Source organism: Amaranthus tricolor, chromosome 14, assembly GCF_026212465.1.
Source record: "Amaranthus tricolor cultivar Red isolate AtriRed21 chromosome 14, ASM2621246v1, whole genome shotgun sequence".
Taxonomy (NCBI): Eukaryota; Viridiplantae; Streptophyta; class Magnoliopsida; order Caryophyllales; family Amaranthaceae; genus Amaranthus; species Amaranthus tricolor.
In genome coordinates, this window is record NC_080060.1 from 10,913,181 (window position 1) to 10,927,535 (window position 14,355).

Here is a 14,355-nt window from a genome sequence, read left to right on the forward strand (position 1 = left end):
AGCCTGTCATGCATTGCTAATCTACCCTTTACTCCATATGATCTGTGGATCCATCAATGACAAGGATGTCATGTAATCTGTGTTTCTTGAATTTTTCCGTAAAGATTAGCTAAATTACGTTGCTCAAACTTGTCTGTAAAAATTACCTGCTCATCTGTTACACCCTTTGTTACTGTAGTTTCACAAAATTGACAGTCCTGTTTATCTGGTCAGACAAAATTTTGGATTGGGAGCTGTAGTTGGTGTCATTGGTGGTTTTTTAACTGCCATAATGTTGTGAGAAACTTCGTGGAGCTAGCTGCAGTTAGAGATGTTCGGGAAGCTTGTGTGTATGATGGTACCGTTTCTAACTGAACCTCATATTTATGTGGATTTAATTTCACTGCTCTTGGAGGATTGGTTTTTTGATTGTAATATGTATAATGTTACTATGAAAAATTGAATAGGTTACCAACTTCCTAAGCTCTACACAAAGTTGCAGTACTCTGTCTCCTGCTCCATCCATTCACATGTTGTCAGGGTTCGAGCCACCTCAAAGTTTCATGCGTAGGGTAATGTCTCTTTTCACTGCAAATTTCTCATCATTTTTTTAATTATGTGGAGTACATACGATATTGCATTGCAAGACGCTAGATATGGCTCCCTCTCGTTTTGTTTGAGAGGTGTGCTAAACAATTTTAACTTTGTGGTACCCACGTCCCATCCTATAAAAACAATGAGGTTTTTTTTGTATGACCCTTGATTTTATATACGATTAGTGACATAAATTTGAAACACATGATTTAACTAGCTATTTTACTGTAGTCCTTAATACTTCAAAGTTCAAACAAAGTAGCAGACAACTTTGGTTCCATTGGCAATAAACATGATTCCCTACTTTCTTGAATGCTACTCGTTCATCCTCAACATGATATGTGCTTTCATTATCCTGTTAAATATGTATGAAAATCATTTGGGACACGACAATTTGAGTTTGTTGCTGTTAGTTGCTAATATGTGTTACTTTGTTAGCTTCAGTGCTTGTGCTCTACCTAGCTTAGTATCAGGTAACTTTATTTCAAATGTGTTTGAACTGAGTATAACTCTTTTTTGGAAGGTGTCAAGAACAAAACTAAAAACGAGGGAGTGGCTAAAAGTAACAAAGAAATACATAAAAATCAACATAATTACCTACCACAAATGCGTTGCGCAGAAGTCAACGAGAACCAATTATCAGCTTGTTTGGTGTCAGTGACTTCCTCCTCAGAAACCTAAAGCGCAGACGATATCAAACTACACCAATATGAAGAGTGTCAGAAGCTAAAAGTAATTTTCAACAAATTTTGTAATCTTGTAGAATGTAAATTGTAAGACTAAAACAAAAAAGTCATACATGTGAGGGAAATTGCACAAAACGTAGTCACAGTCAAGTTCAATATAATACAGAGCTTGAACTAATGAGAAGAGATAAAGATGTCATGATACCTGGTGTAGTTCCATCAATTCCTGCAAACAGTTACTGATAAGAACTTTCTTTATGCAAGCCTTCCCTGGATAAGACATTATCACTTCATGTTTTAACCAAACGAGCTCAGTATATTGTCTTACAGCCTCATAGGCAACATGTCATTGATATTGTGTTTTGATCCGAGTGTTAATTGAATAATTGCCAAGCATTGTCTTGATGAATTTATGGCCGTCATTTTTGTTCATGAAATGGAGTAGTAGAAAATTCTTGTTGAAACTGTCTCTTTGCTTACCCTATTTCTCTTATATCTGATGTTTCCATTGTCATCTTTTTTGGGTGAAGCTGTTTAGGTAATGATAGAAGTTGGTTTTGACTTTTCATGTTGGCATAATATGGGCTACTAATGGACAGTTAGTTGCTGCTCATGAATATAAATCACTGTTTGTCATTCTTTGACAACATAGTTAACATAGTATTAGAACTTCTGGTAGCAATCAACCACACGCATCTGAAATGACTTTTAACTTTTGTAGCTGATATTTTGGTTTATGCATGTATGCTGCTTCATGAATGTGTGTTTATTTATGACTGTTTAACCTCTTCTTTCTCTTCAGGAGAGGGGATCATATCAGGAGCTCAGCGTATCCAAGACCCTGAATTTTTGATAAAGCGTGCCGAAGCATGTGGTATTGAAGTCAAGACAGTAGCTTTCAAGTCAATAATTGTTCTTTTGTTTAAGAATTTCTTTTGGGAATATCTTTGATCACTTACTGGCATTGATACCTGCAAGAGATTACATTCAGTTCAGTATTTCATAGTTCATGGTTTGATATAAATCCATAAACAAAACTGAATAATGAGGTGGGTTTTAACTTAAGTCTGAAACAATTCACCATAAATTGAAACTTATGGACACTGTAGGATGACAAAATATGAAGAACTAGATATCTGATAATGTCATAAACCAAACAATTTGTAGGAAATGCAAAAAAGTCTCTTTGGAGCCTACCAAAATATGTCTAATGTCTCTTTGAGGTGTTTTCATGCACTTTTAACCTCAAATAGCGAGTTTTACTGGCATAGGCACATTACTGCATATGTTGGATGATATACCAAGAGACTACCTTCTATAAGAACAGAAAACTCATGCTTTGTTAGGAAATGCATAGGCATATTTAACAACTTTGGAGCCTTCACCAGAAGAACCACTTAGAAAGATATCTCACAACAATACCAGTTGTTAATCAGGGAAGTAAAAATGAATTTAGGTAAGTAAAAAGGAAAGTTAAAAAAAAAAGTTCATTTTAAATAACAGTTATCGGTTGCAGGTTAGCTAATAACAATCAACAATACCAGTTAAATGAGTTAATAAATGAGATTATTCATGGTTAATTTAATAGTTGAGATTATTGTAGGAAAATCAACAATGGTTGAATTACTTTGGATAATTTTTCCAATGGAATATTACTAAAACGAAGCTAAAGAAGCTTAAGGTGAAGCTAAGACATTGAATGTCCAATATGAATGTCTAGCAAATTGTAGTAAGTTGTTTTAAAGAGTCATCAACCTAAATGCTCTCAATATTTCATTAACATTAGCTAAACTTGAACTTCAATTCGATTACTTAATTTGTAAATTAAAGATGAATTTATTTTTTAGAATTTTTATTTAAATTATTAAATTATTAATAAAGGATGAATTATTCAAATCAATTACTTGAATTGTTAAAACATGAATGTCTAGAAAATTATTGCAAGTTGTTTTAAAGAGCCATCAACCTTCGATTCAAAAGATAACCTTATTTGTTATTTTGAGGTATATTTCATTATTAGGTAATTTACATTTATATTTGAATTGGTTAGTTTCTTGAACAACATAGCTACAATTTATGGCTGAATATATATAAAGCCTTCAACACGTTTTCATGACTTACTTTGATGCTTGTGTCTACTACTATCTATACATTTTCAACAATTACAGTTTCACACCTTTACAACACAATGACATTCTAATATTTTCATTCATATTCTTATTAAAAGAAATATGAAAATAGCATTATGAAATTCGACAGTGTAACTTAGGGGACCGCGTGTGTAGCACGCGGCCCCACAACTAGTATTTACTCCCTCCGTTCTCTAATGTTCTTCCCATTTGGAATATTCCACCTTAAGGAGAGAGAAATTTAATTAATATTTTTGACACATATTTAAAAGATAAAATATATCCATGTAAGATCTTGTTAGATTCGTCTTAATGTATAATTTTTTATTATATATTTTTTATAATTTTTTATTATATGTATATTAGAGATATTGAGACTTAAAATTTACATTGAAAACTGTGAAAAAGTAAATGAGAAGAACAAAAAAAACAAATAGAGTATAAAATATAAATAGCATTTGCGTCCAACACTTTAAAATTTAGAAACCATTTTTCCTCTCCAACTGTTTACTTCTACTCTACCAGTACTATGTTAGGATTTTTATTTTTTAAATTAATTATCAACTACAGTCTTAAAGTTTAAGCCTTTTAAAAAAACAACTTTGAATTTTTTTTTTTCAAACAACCACATTCAATTTAAATAACATTTGACTTTCAATAATATTTATTAATCTAACCTAATTGTCCAATTACCCAAATTAAACCTTTTTCACAACCGCTCTCTACCCCTCTCCAATCACCATCATTCCCCCATCCCAACACCACCACCACCACCACCAACACTACCCCAAACAACCCCCTTAAAATCAAACAAAACTCTAAGTCCATCTTCATTATCTCTTTTAATCACCATTTTTTATTCAAGAAACCTCAATCAATTTCCCAACAAATTTCGTAGGCAAAACAAGCTGACCCAATTTCAACATCACCTTCCATACTTTCCAGTATATTGGTTTCAATATCCACTTCATAAATTTTACCCATGATATGAATTTGTTATTAACACTTGATAATATATTACTGAAGTAATTTCATAGTTTTATAATAAAAGAGAAACCCTAAAAATACTAAAACCATATCTTTCGCTGCCCCAAATTGAAGAGCAATTGATGAATGCCATTGACCAAGAATTGTTGTATTTGTGTGAGATTCAACAGTATGCCAACTAAGAAGAAGAAACACGGGTTTTTCTTGCATTGCCCTTAAATAGTTTATCAAGTAACTTGGTTTATATTTGAGATAGAGACATCTGAGGATGTGGGTTTTTATAATTTATGGGTAAATAAAGATCTTGATGTTTGTAGATATATAGTATTAAGTTTTACTGACATCTGATTTAAATGGGTACAAAAACGTCAGGATCTCATGGTGGTGTCGGTGATTCTTCATTAATAAAGATTCCATCTTTATCTAGACAAGGGTCTTTGTACAGCCTTTTATGAGGTTCTAATCAATTGGGAAATTTGGGGAAACCTTTTAAGTAGTATGAACCTTGATGAACTTCTTAGGAGTGTAGGTGCAGTAGAAGCTGGGGGAAATAGAGATGTTGGCAATGGTGTTCAAAATCTCAACCAAGGAGCTCCTGGGCCGTTGCTTAACTGACAATAGAGTTTTGATTTGTCACAGGATTTAATTAAAAAGATGGTTTGATGAAGTTTGGAGTAATGGTGGTGTTGAGGTGGGGGTAGTGATGGCCACGGTCTGGGCTGGGTCGGTTCCATGTGGAACCTGATTCGAACGTTTTCGGTTCCGGTTTCGATTCCGGGTGGTTCCAAACAGTTCCTTGGCAGTTCATGAGGCGGTTCCGGCAGTTCCAACTCTCGAGTCGGGAGGGTCGGACCATCAATTCCATTCTTATTTTTCCTTTAAATATAATATAAAAATACTCTAATAATGCAGACGTACCTTTGATGATTACTTGATTATTAACGAAATTCATTGCTTGTCATCGTTATTAAAATATTTACTAAAAAGAAAGAAAAAAATAAAATAATAAAAAACGATAAAGATGATTAATAAAAAACGAGGGAGAAAATGACTTAAACCTAGTACCCGAAGGAATACTAAGCTGCCTACGTATCCCGAAAGAATACTAAGCTGCCTACGTATCCCGAAGGAATCAAAGCTCACGTAGTTCTTTGTCATACCTTTTATTTATAGTTGTTGAATGTTGATTGATCGTTGTCCAATATTCATGATTCTATTCGTCTTCGTCATCATTATCTTGTTGGTTAGATGCTTCCGCTGACTCTCCTCCTGACGATGATGCAGATGTATCTATCATCATCCATGGATCATCATCGTCTTGATCATCATCTTTCTTGAGTCCTTATGTTCGGAGCTCCACTTGATCCCAATCTTTCTTGCAAATACATATTTGAATAGTATGTGGAGCAAGACGAGATCTCTTTTCATCTAGAACTCCTCTACCTGCACTAAATGCAGACTCCGACGCAATAGTAGAAGCAGGAATTGCAAGGATATCATTTGCAATTCTCGATAATATGGGAAATTTTATTGATTTTTCTTTCCACCATTCTAAAATATTATAACTACCTTAGTCAATTTCAAAATGATGTTTAAGATAATTATCTAGTTCTAAATATGAAGTGGAGGATGAGGAAGAAGATAGTCTTACAAAACTATCATCTTGGCTTATTATGTAGCTATTATGGGATTATAATAAATGGGACGTGCCGAGATGCTAGCACGCCTAGACGTATCGCGACTTGAGTTATATACACTAGAATAGTAATCATAAAGTTATGCTAAAAGTTTTTTATAATTTCCAACATAATTATGTACATCACTAGGCGGGCGATCTAATGATTGGTAGTAAAATCCAATTAATTTAGTAAGGATTTCCGTCTTAAAACATAGGTCTAAAATTATCGCAATTCCATAAATAAAAGAAAATCAGTAAAATACGTCTTCCACTTGTCTATCGTATCTGCAAGAATCGGCTTTAAAAATATATTAGTATCATTATGCGCATGTTTAAGAAGATGATAAAAAATAGTAATACATTCACTTATTACTAAGTGGACGTTTGGTTCATAAACATATGAAAAAATCTTAGTTGCGTGGACATACGCTTTTAATATTTTCTGTACGCCTATAGCTAGTTTCCATGCTTCATCACTTATACGGCTATCTTTTCACACTCCATATACAGTTTTTTTATAACCGGACGATAGCAATAAACTTTTTTTAGGAGTATCTAATGTTGAGCCCCAACGTGTAGGAGTATCTAATGACCAATACACTTTTTTTAGTTGACAATTGTCACATAATTGCTTATATCTTCTTTTTACCTGTCCAACTCTAAGCCACTTCACTATGTCTCTAATGGGATCTAATAAATCACTTAGTTGTCTAATACCTGCTTGGCAAGATAAGTTAACAATATGAGCACAACAACGTACGTGTAATAATCTACCACCAAGGATAAAACTAAAAGCAGGTTCGTTATACAAAAGTTCGATGCATTTAATGTTGGCGATTGCATTATCGGTAGAACAACAAAATATCTTATCTAACAAGTTTCATTCTTTACATATCTCTATTAATCTATATTTTAAGTTTTTACTCGTATGTCTTTCGATTATTAACTCAAAAGCAATTATTCTTTTTTGAATAATTCAATTATGATCTATCCAATGTGCTATTAAACACATATAAGGTTCAAAATGTGGGGGAGCAGACCAAATATCAGTTGTTATGCTAACCCTACCATTAAAAGATTTAAATACACTATAAAAAAAAAAGTATCTGCTGCGTGTCATTTGCTGTGGTTTTCTTTAGACGCAGCAATAATTAGCAAAAAAAAGGAAAAAAAAAAACTACAAATGCTGCGGTTTTCTATAGCCCGCAGCATATAAGCACACATGTTGCGGTTTTCCTTAGCCCGGAGCATATAAGCACACAAATGCTGCGGTTTTTTGCAGCCTGTAGCAAATAGGCTGTATCATTTTACTTCTGAAAAATTTAAAACCCGTGTTTCAACGTTCATTTTGCTCAAAACCCTCATATACTGTTGTATTCTCCTTAAACCCACGACTTTCTTGTTCTTCAAGTTCTTCAAAAACCCACGAAAATCTGTTCAAGTTCTTCAAAAACCCACGACTCTACTGTGTTCTTGTCTTCAATCTGTTCAAGTTCTCCAAACCCCACGACTGTTACGAATCTACTGTGTTCTTCGTCATTTTGCTTAAACTCTACTGTTACGACATTTGCTTCTTCCTGCTTGTTCTTCCTCATAAACCTACGACATAAGCTTTCTTCATTTGCTCATAAACTCACGAGATAAGCACGACATTTGAAGGCCACGAATTTGCTTCCTCATATACTCTGTTCTTCATAAACCCACGAATTTCTTATTTAAGCTTTCAAAACCCACAAATGTTTCTTCATATATGCTGCGGGCCTCCCTAAAACCGCAGCATATAATGTAAGACTATATGCTGCGGTTTTGAGGAGGCCCATAGCATATAGTCTTACACTATATGCTGCGGTTTTGGGGAGGCCCGCAGCATATAGTGCACTTTTCTGCTGCGATTTTAAACCGCGACATTTAAAATAGACCATCTGCTGCTATCACTAATGCTTGGGGCCAAAACCGCAGCATATTATGGCCAAAAAACCGTAGCAAATGAGGTTTTTTCCACTAGTGACATTTATACTAATTCATAGTGCTTTAATTCATATAATTTTATTGTGCGTCGTTTAAGAGTGTTCCTAGGATTACTCTATATTGTGGTTGCAAAATTTGTCTAGTGTAATACTCGCATGCCTTACTTTCACCATGGTTAAATGGCAATTCATCACAAATTACATATTTAGAAAATTCATCAATCATATCATTACGATTATATTTAAAAGACATACCTCCACGGGGAATGTCCCACTATCAGCTTCCACTTGTGGTCCCACTGCCGCTTGCTGCATGAGTTTCTTTTGTGATTCCATGCTTCTTTGCCAAATGTTTGTTAAAAGATTCTGTACCACCACCTAACACGTATTCACAAAACACAATAAATGAATTTTTAATACATTCTTGATTTACAAAATATAAATATCATGCATGTATAAAAACTTAAAAAGTATTTACCTCTGCTGAAATTGTATGAAACTAAGGGCTTTACCTCTTGACTTTCACAAATTGACAAGTGCATAAGAAAACATCCGGATTGTCGGTTGGTTGTTTTGTAAAATACGACCACACATGTGAAACAACTGTACCACTAGGAAGTGGCATTGCCAGAAAAGGTTATCTTACTGGTTCATCTTCATCTAAATTTAAATATAAAGACATACTCAAATACCACAATATATAAATAAATAATTATTTAAAGTTTAATCAATTTGAAGAATAAAATTATAAAACTAACCGATACTTTGGAAATTGACTCGTTTACCCCGAGGTTGTCTTTGTTGTGTTGTTGTTGTATAGTTGTTCTTCATGTGATCTCGTTGATGACTGTCAAGATCTAAGTATCCCAATAGGGGTCGTTGGTTCCTCTTCTTCTTCTTCTTCTTCTTCAATTTGTATTTCTCTTTCCACTTCTTCTTCATAATCGCATTATTCTTGGTCGTACCCTTTTGGATAATTTGGTTCAAAATTATAATTATTAACTGAAGGTGTTGTAGATACCGACGGAGTTGAAGTGGCCTTTCTTTTGGACCTAGAACCTCCCAATGATTTTGCCACTTTAGTAACTTTTTTAGAGGCTTTTTAAAAAAAAGAAGACAAGATAATATTGAAATAATAATAATTAAGAAATAAATAAATAATTAAAAGACTAATTATATAATTAAAAAATAATTAAAAGACTAATTATGTAATTAAGAGAATAATTGCGTCATTAAGTAATTAAGTAGAGAGAGTAAATAGAGAGAGTAGAAGAAGAGATGAATTATAAATGAAAATGATTGAAAGTGTGGAGTATTTATACAAAAAATCCCCAACGGCTAGTTAACGACTAGTTTTTGACCGGTTCCAAAGAACCACTGGGCCGGGTGAACTGCCCGGTTCCGGTTTTTGTTCCAAGGAACCGTTGAGCCGGGTGAATCAGTCCGGTCTGGTTCCCGGTTCCGGGGAACCAGTGGTTCGGGTGAACCGGGCCGCGGTTCTTTGGTCCGGTTCAGGCGGTTTATTCACCGGTTTCACGGTTCCGTGGTTCGGGCCGGTTCGGAAGCTGTCGCGAACGGTTCCGGTTCCGGGATGGTTTCAAGCGGTTCAATACCGGTTTGGTTCCGGGTAACCCACTGTGGCCATCACTAGGTAGGGGCATGGTGGTGATTGGTTAGGGGTAGAGAGAGATTGGTGAATAAGGGTTAATTGGTGGTAATTGGGTAATTAGGTTAGATTAATGAATTTTATTTAAAGTGAAAGGTCATTACCTTGGTTAACTGTCATTTAGTAGGTCATCTCACCTAAATTCAGTGAAGTGGTTGTATTTATGTCGTGTTAAATAACTTAAAGGTTGTTGTTCGCAGTTGTTCTTTGTGAAAGGCCTAAACTTCAAGGCTGTAGTTGACAATCAATCTTTACTTTTTTCCCTAGTTATATATTTATTTTTGAAATTTTAGGTAGCTTTTATTAATCACTTCAAAAGCCTGAGAAAACAACATCTTTGATCCATAAAGGATCACTGCTAAATCATAGCTCATTACAAATACTAGTAAAGCCCATCTAGCAAGATGATGAGCAAAGACATTACTTCCCTAAAATAATATGAAAAACGTAAAATATTAAAGCTTTGAGTAGAAGACCAAATATCATCAATAATAACATAGTTTGTAATAGCATATCACACATGTTTTGGCATAAATTGCAATTGATAAGAACACTTGCATTATGACATGGCATTTGTGAGATTTAATGCTTCCTAATTTCAACTCGCCAATTAAGGATTTAAATCTTTGGACAATGTGTAGCAAGTTAGAGGCAAATAATTCTTTTCAACATCTTACTCATTTTCTTTTACTTTATAGCTTTTTCTTTGCCTTTTCCCTTGTTAATGTTACCTCCTTCTTCGGTTCCATTACTTTTCTTACTCACCTTAATCTGTGGCCACAACTCTTGACTAAGACCCTTACGATCAAAGTAATCTCGCACAGCCTTAACATCATTCTCGGAATGTTCATGAGCGTCCTGAGTATGCCATAACATACATTTTTCTCTATATGCATAACAATGTGGCAATGCATTACAACGAGCTAATGCTCATGATCTCTCTAATATGAAAGCTTCTAAAAACTGAGTCCTTCTTACAGAGTTGGCCTTCACCCTCTTGCCCTTGCCCAGTTTTATTAAATATTGTTTAAACACCCTTGATCCGCTTATAAACATCATAATCGGTTAACAGGCAAAGAGCTACACGCTTTTCAACCTCCTCATTGAACGCCTTCTTCTTCTTGTGATCATAGGATGATCGCAGGGAAGGAGCATGCGTTGGGAAATTAACAAATGTTTGCACTTAGGAATCCATCTCGCTTCGATATGAATGATACAAATTGGACTTGTTTTTTTGCCTTTGTTCTTATAACCTGACAAGCTGTCACATGTCGGGTAATCTTTGATGGTGGTCCATAAAAGCATTGCATGCAATGTGAATACCTCATTAGCATGTGCATCGAATACATAAAACCCTTCATCCCACATCTTTCTCAAATTCTTAATTACATCTATGTCATTCCCAAGTTGTTTAAGACCTGAGATAGAAGCAAAATCATAATGTACATACGTTTCATGCACAGCAAATGAGACAAAGTATAGATAACCAAGAGTATTGGCCACATTGACAATTAAGATTGCCGAATGGATCTATTATGATCTTTTATCTCCAAATAGCTTATGCAATAAGTCTTTCCCTCAAGAGAATCAGTTGGATGTGTGAGCAAATAACCTTTATTCAACCTATGTGCATGTCACTTCAAATTGAACGCATCTTTTTCCATTGAAAGCAAACACTTAAGTAAAGTAATTATTAGAAGATAAAACAATGCCTTAGTCGGAGGCCTTTTAACATCTCGAATCCCTTTACACTTGTAACGCGTCAATCCACACCGAATACACTCTTCTAAGTTCTCTATAATAGTTACTAAATAATATTACAACATGCCCGTCGATTCAACAATTTCAAAACTTATGCCTATGAGATCACAAAAAACACACATTATAATAACAATGAAAATGTCTTACAACATAAACATCAAAATATAGTTTGATAATTTGTTCATCAACAATAAAAACTTTCTTATTTTATTAAAATTTCCTTTTGATTTCTAAAATACAAAATATCAAACACATATATGATCATATGCATAACCTTCAAAATATATAAAACAAAAAAAACTTATAAGTATATATTACACTAAATATTAAAATTTAGATATTACAATCAAATAATTTACAAGTACTGTAGGTAAACCTCATACTCACTAACTATGAAAGATTTAAATAAAATAATATTTTTAAAAAATAAATTCTCAAAATAAGCTTTGGAAAATTTTATTTCCCAAATAAGCGTTTTTGCGTCCAAGCCTAAGGTCAGGTTTGTTCATTATTACTAACAGCAAACAATATAAAAATTACTACGACTTTGTTCGCTATTACCAACAACAAACAAAAGGAGACAATGTTATAACATTTTAAAGAGGCAAAAAATAAAAACAATGTAAATTGTATAACAACTAAAAAAATTGCTATTTTTTTGTCCTTTCAAATTTATAACATTGTTTTTTTTTATGTTCGCTGTTAACAACAAAAAAAGTCGTGGCAAATTAATTTTCTCTTATTCGCTATTAATAACGACGAACAAACCTGACTTTTTAAGAACGAACACAAATACGCTTATATTGAAAATTAAAATTTTCAAAAGCTTATTTTGCATATTTAATTTTTAAAAAAGTTTAATTTTTGTTCGATGTTTCCACAGCCTATCCATGATGGTTGTAACTACCCATGCATACTGCTCAACACCAAAAACATAGCCATGGCGAATGGATCAGGTTATTTGCAAAATCAAATATATTATAGGAAGGGGGGCCAGAATAAAAAAACGAATAAATAAAAAATTATCATTTTAATTCACTATCATTTTAAGATTTAAAAAACATAATTAGTCGCCATGGCTAATAGAGAAAAATAAACGTCGATAAGTGGACTTTGGAGAGAAAAACAAAGAAAAAGAGCAACTCAATAAAAAGTTATAGGAAAAATTAATATTAATAATCAACCTTTCACCCATCCGCTATTAATAATCTCAACTTTAAATTATTTTTTTACTAAACCAACCTTTGCCCTTAGTTTGTTGTCAGCATACTAACAGGGTATGCTGATAGCAAACTAAGTGCATATGTTGCATTATTGTAAAATAAAAGGTTGTGCTGGTAGCAAACTAAGGGCAAACCATCACCCATTAATACAACACCAACATTATTGGATTCCAAATTCAAAGCAATGCCTATTGTCCCCTCTTCAAGTTCTACTAATGCACCTGCGATTACTTCATCAAGATCGTGAATGCGAGCAGTGCCGTCACCTACTTGAAGTACGGTACCGGTATTTACAACCTTTACTTCTCGATTATATTGTTCAATACGTTCAAGGATAATATTGCTAATTTCGGTCTGCTCGAATGGTTACCATGAGTCTTTCTTAATTCTTTATTTCTTTCTTTTTTTTTTGGAAACATAAAATAATACCTAGGTTGAATTATTAAAAAAATAATTTAAAGGTGGAATTATTCACAATAGATAGGTAAAAGAGATTATTAATATCAATTTTTCCAAAATTATAAGACCTAAAAATGAAATTGTGGTAAATATTTGATAAAAATATGTTAATGTGAAGAAAAGCTTTGTGTATTGAGATTTGTGTTCCGCCGCTATTAGCAAAGCAGCAATGAAAACCAATATATATCTAATTACAAGACTATGGGCTTATTAAATACAAGGGCCCAAACATAATACTAATAATACAATATTATAAACCCAACATCCCTCCTCAAGTTGGAGGATGAAGATCGCAAATGCCCAACTTGCGGAGAAGAAACAAAAGCTGACTTTGGCTCAAGGCCTTAGTGAAGATATCTGCCAATTGCGCATTTGTAGGTACATGAGAAGGACTAATAACATATCTTGAATTGCATCGCACAAGTAGTGACAATCAACTTTAATGTCCTTGGTACGTTCATGAAAAACAGGATTTTGAGCTAAATACAATGCCGACTGGCTATCACAATAAAGACGCATTGCATTAGGATGTTGGACCCCCAAACTCAGTAACAAGCCTTTCAACCACTTAAGTTCACAAGTAATGGCAGCCATAGAACGATATTCTTCCTCAGCAGAAGACCTAAAAATAGTGACTTCTTTCTTAGTCTTCCATGAAATAGGAGAGCGTCCCAAGAAAACCAACCAACCAGATAGAGAACGTTTAGTAAGAGGACAACTAGCCCAATCAGAATCACACCATCCACTTAATGCCAAATCACAATCAGAACGCAATAAAATACCTTGACCAAGACAACCTTTCAAGTACTATAAATCACATATAGCTGCATCCCAATCATCTTTTCGAGGTGCATTCAAAAACTGGGACAAAATATGAACAGAATATTGCAAATTCGGACGAGTAAAAGCTAAATAAATAAGTCGTCCTACTAACCTTCGATATTGCTCAACGTTCTCAAAAAGGGGACTTGTAAAACGTGCTAGCTGATGATTTTGTTCCGTAGGACAACTAGCTGGCTTACCTCCAAGATTTCCTGACTCTGCAATAATATCAAGGATATATTTCCATTGACACAAATAAATACCTTCAGAATTCCTGGCAACCTCAATCCCCAAAAAATATTTAAGGATACCAAGGTTCTTCATATGAAAACATGAACATAAATAGCTCTTGAAAGCAGATAAGGCCACAACATTATTAACCGAAAGGATCAAATCATCCACAT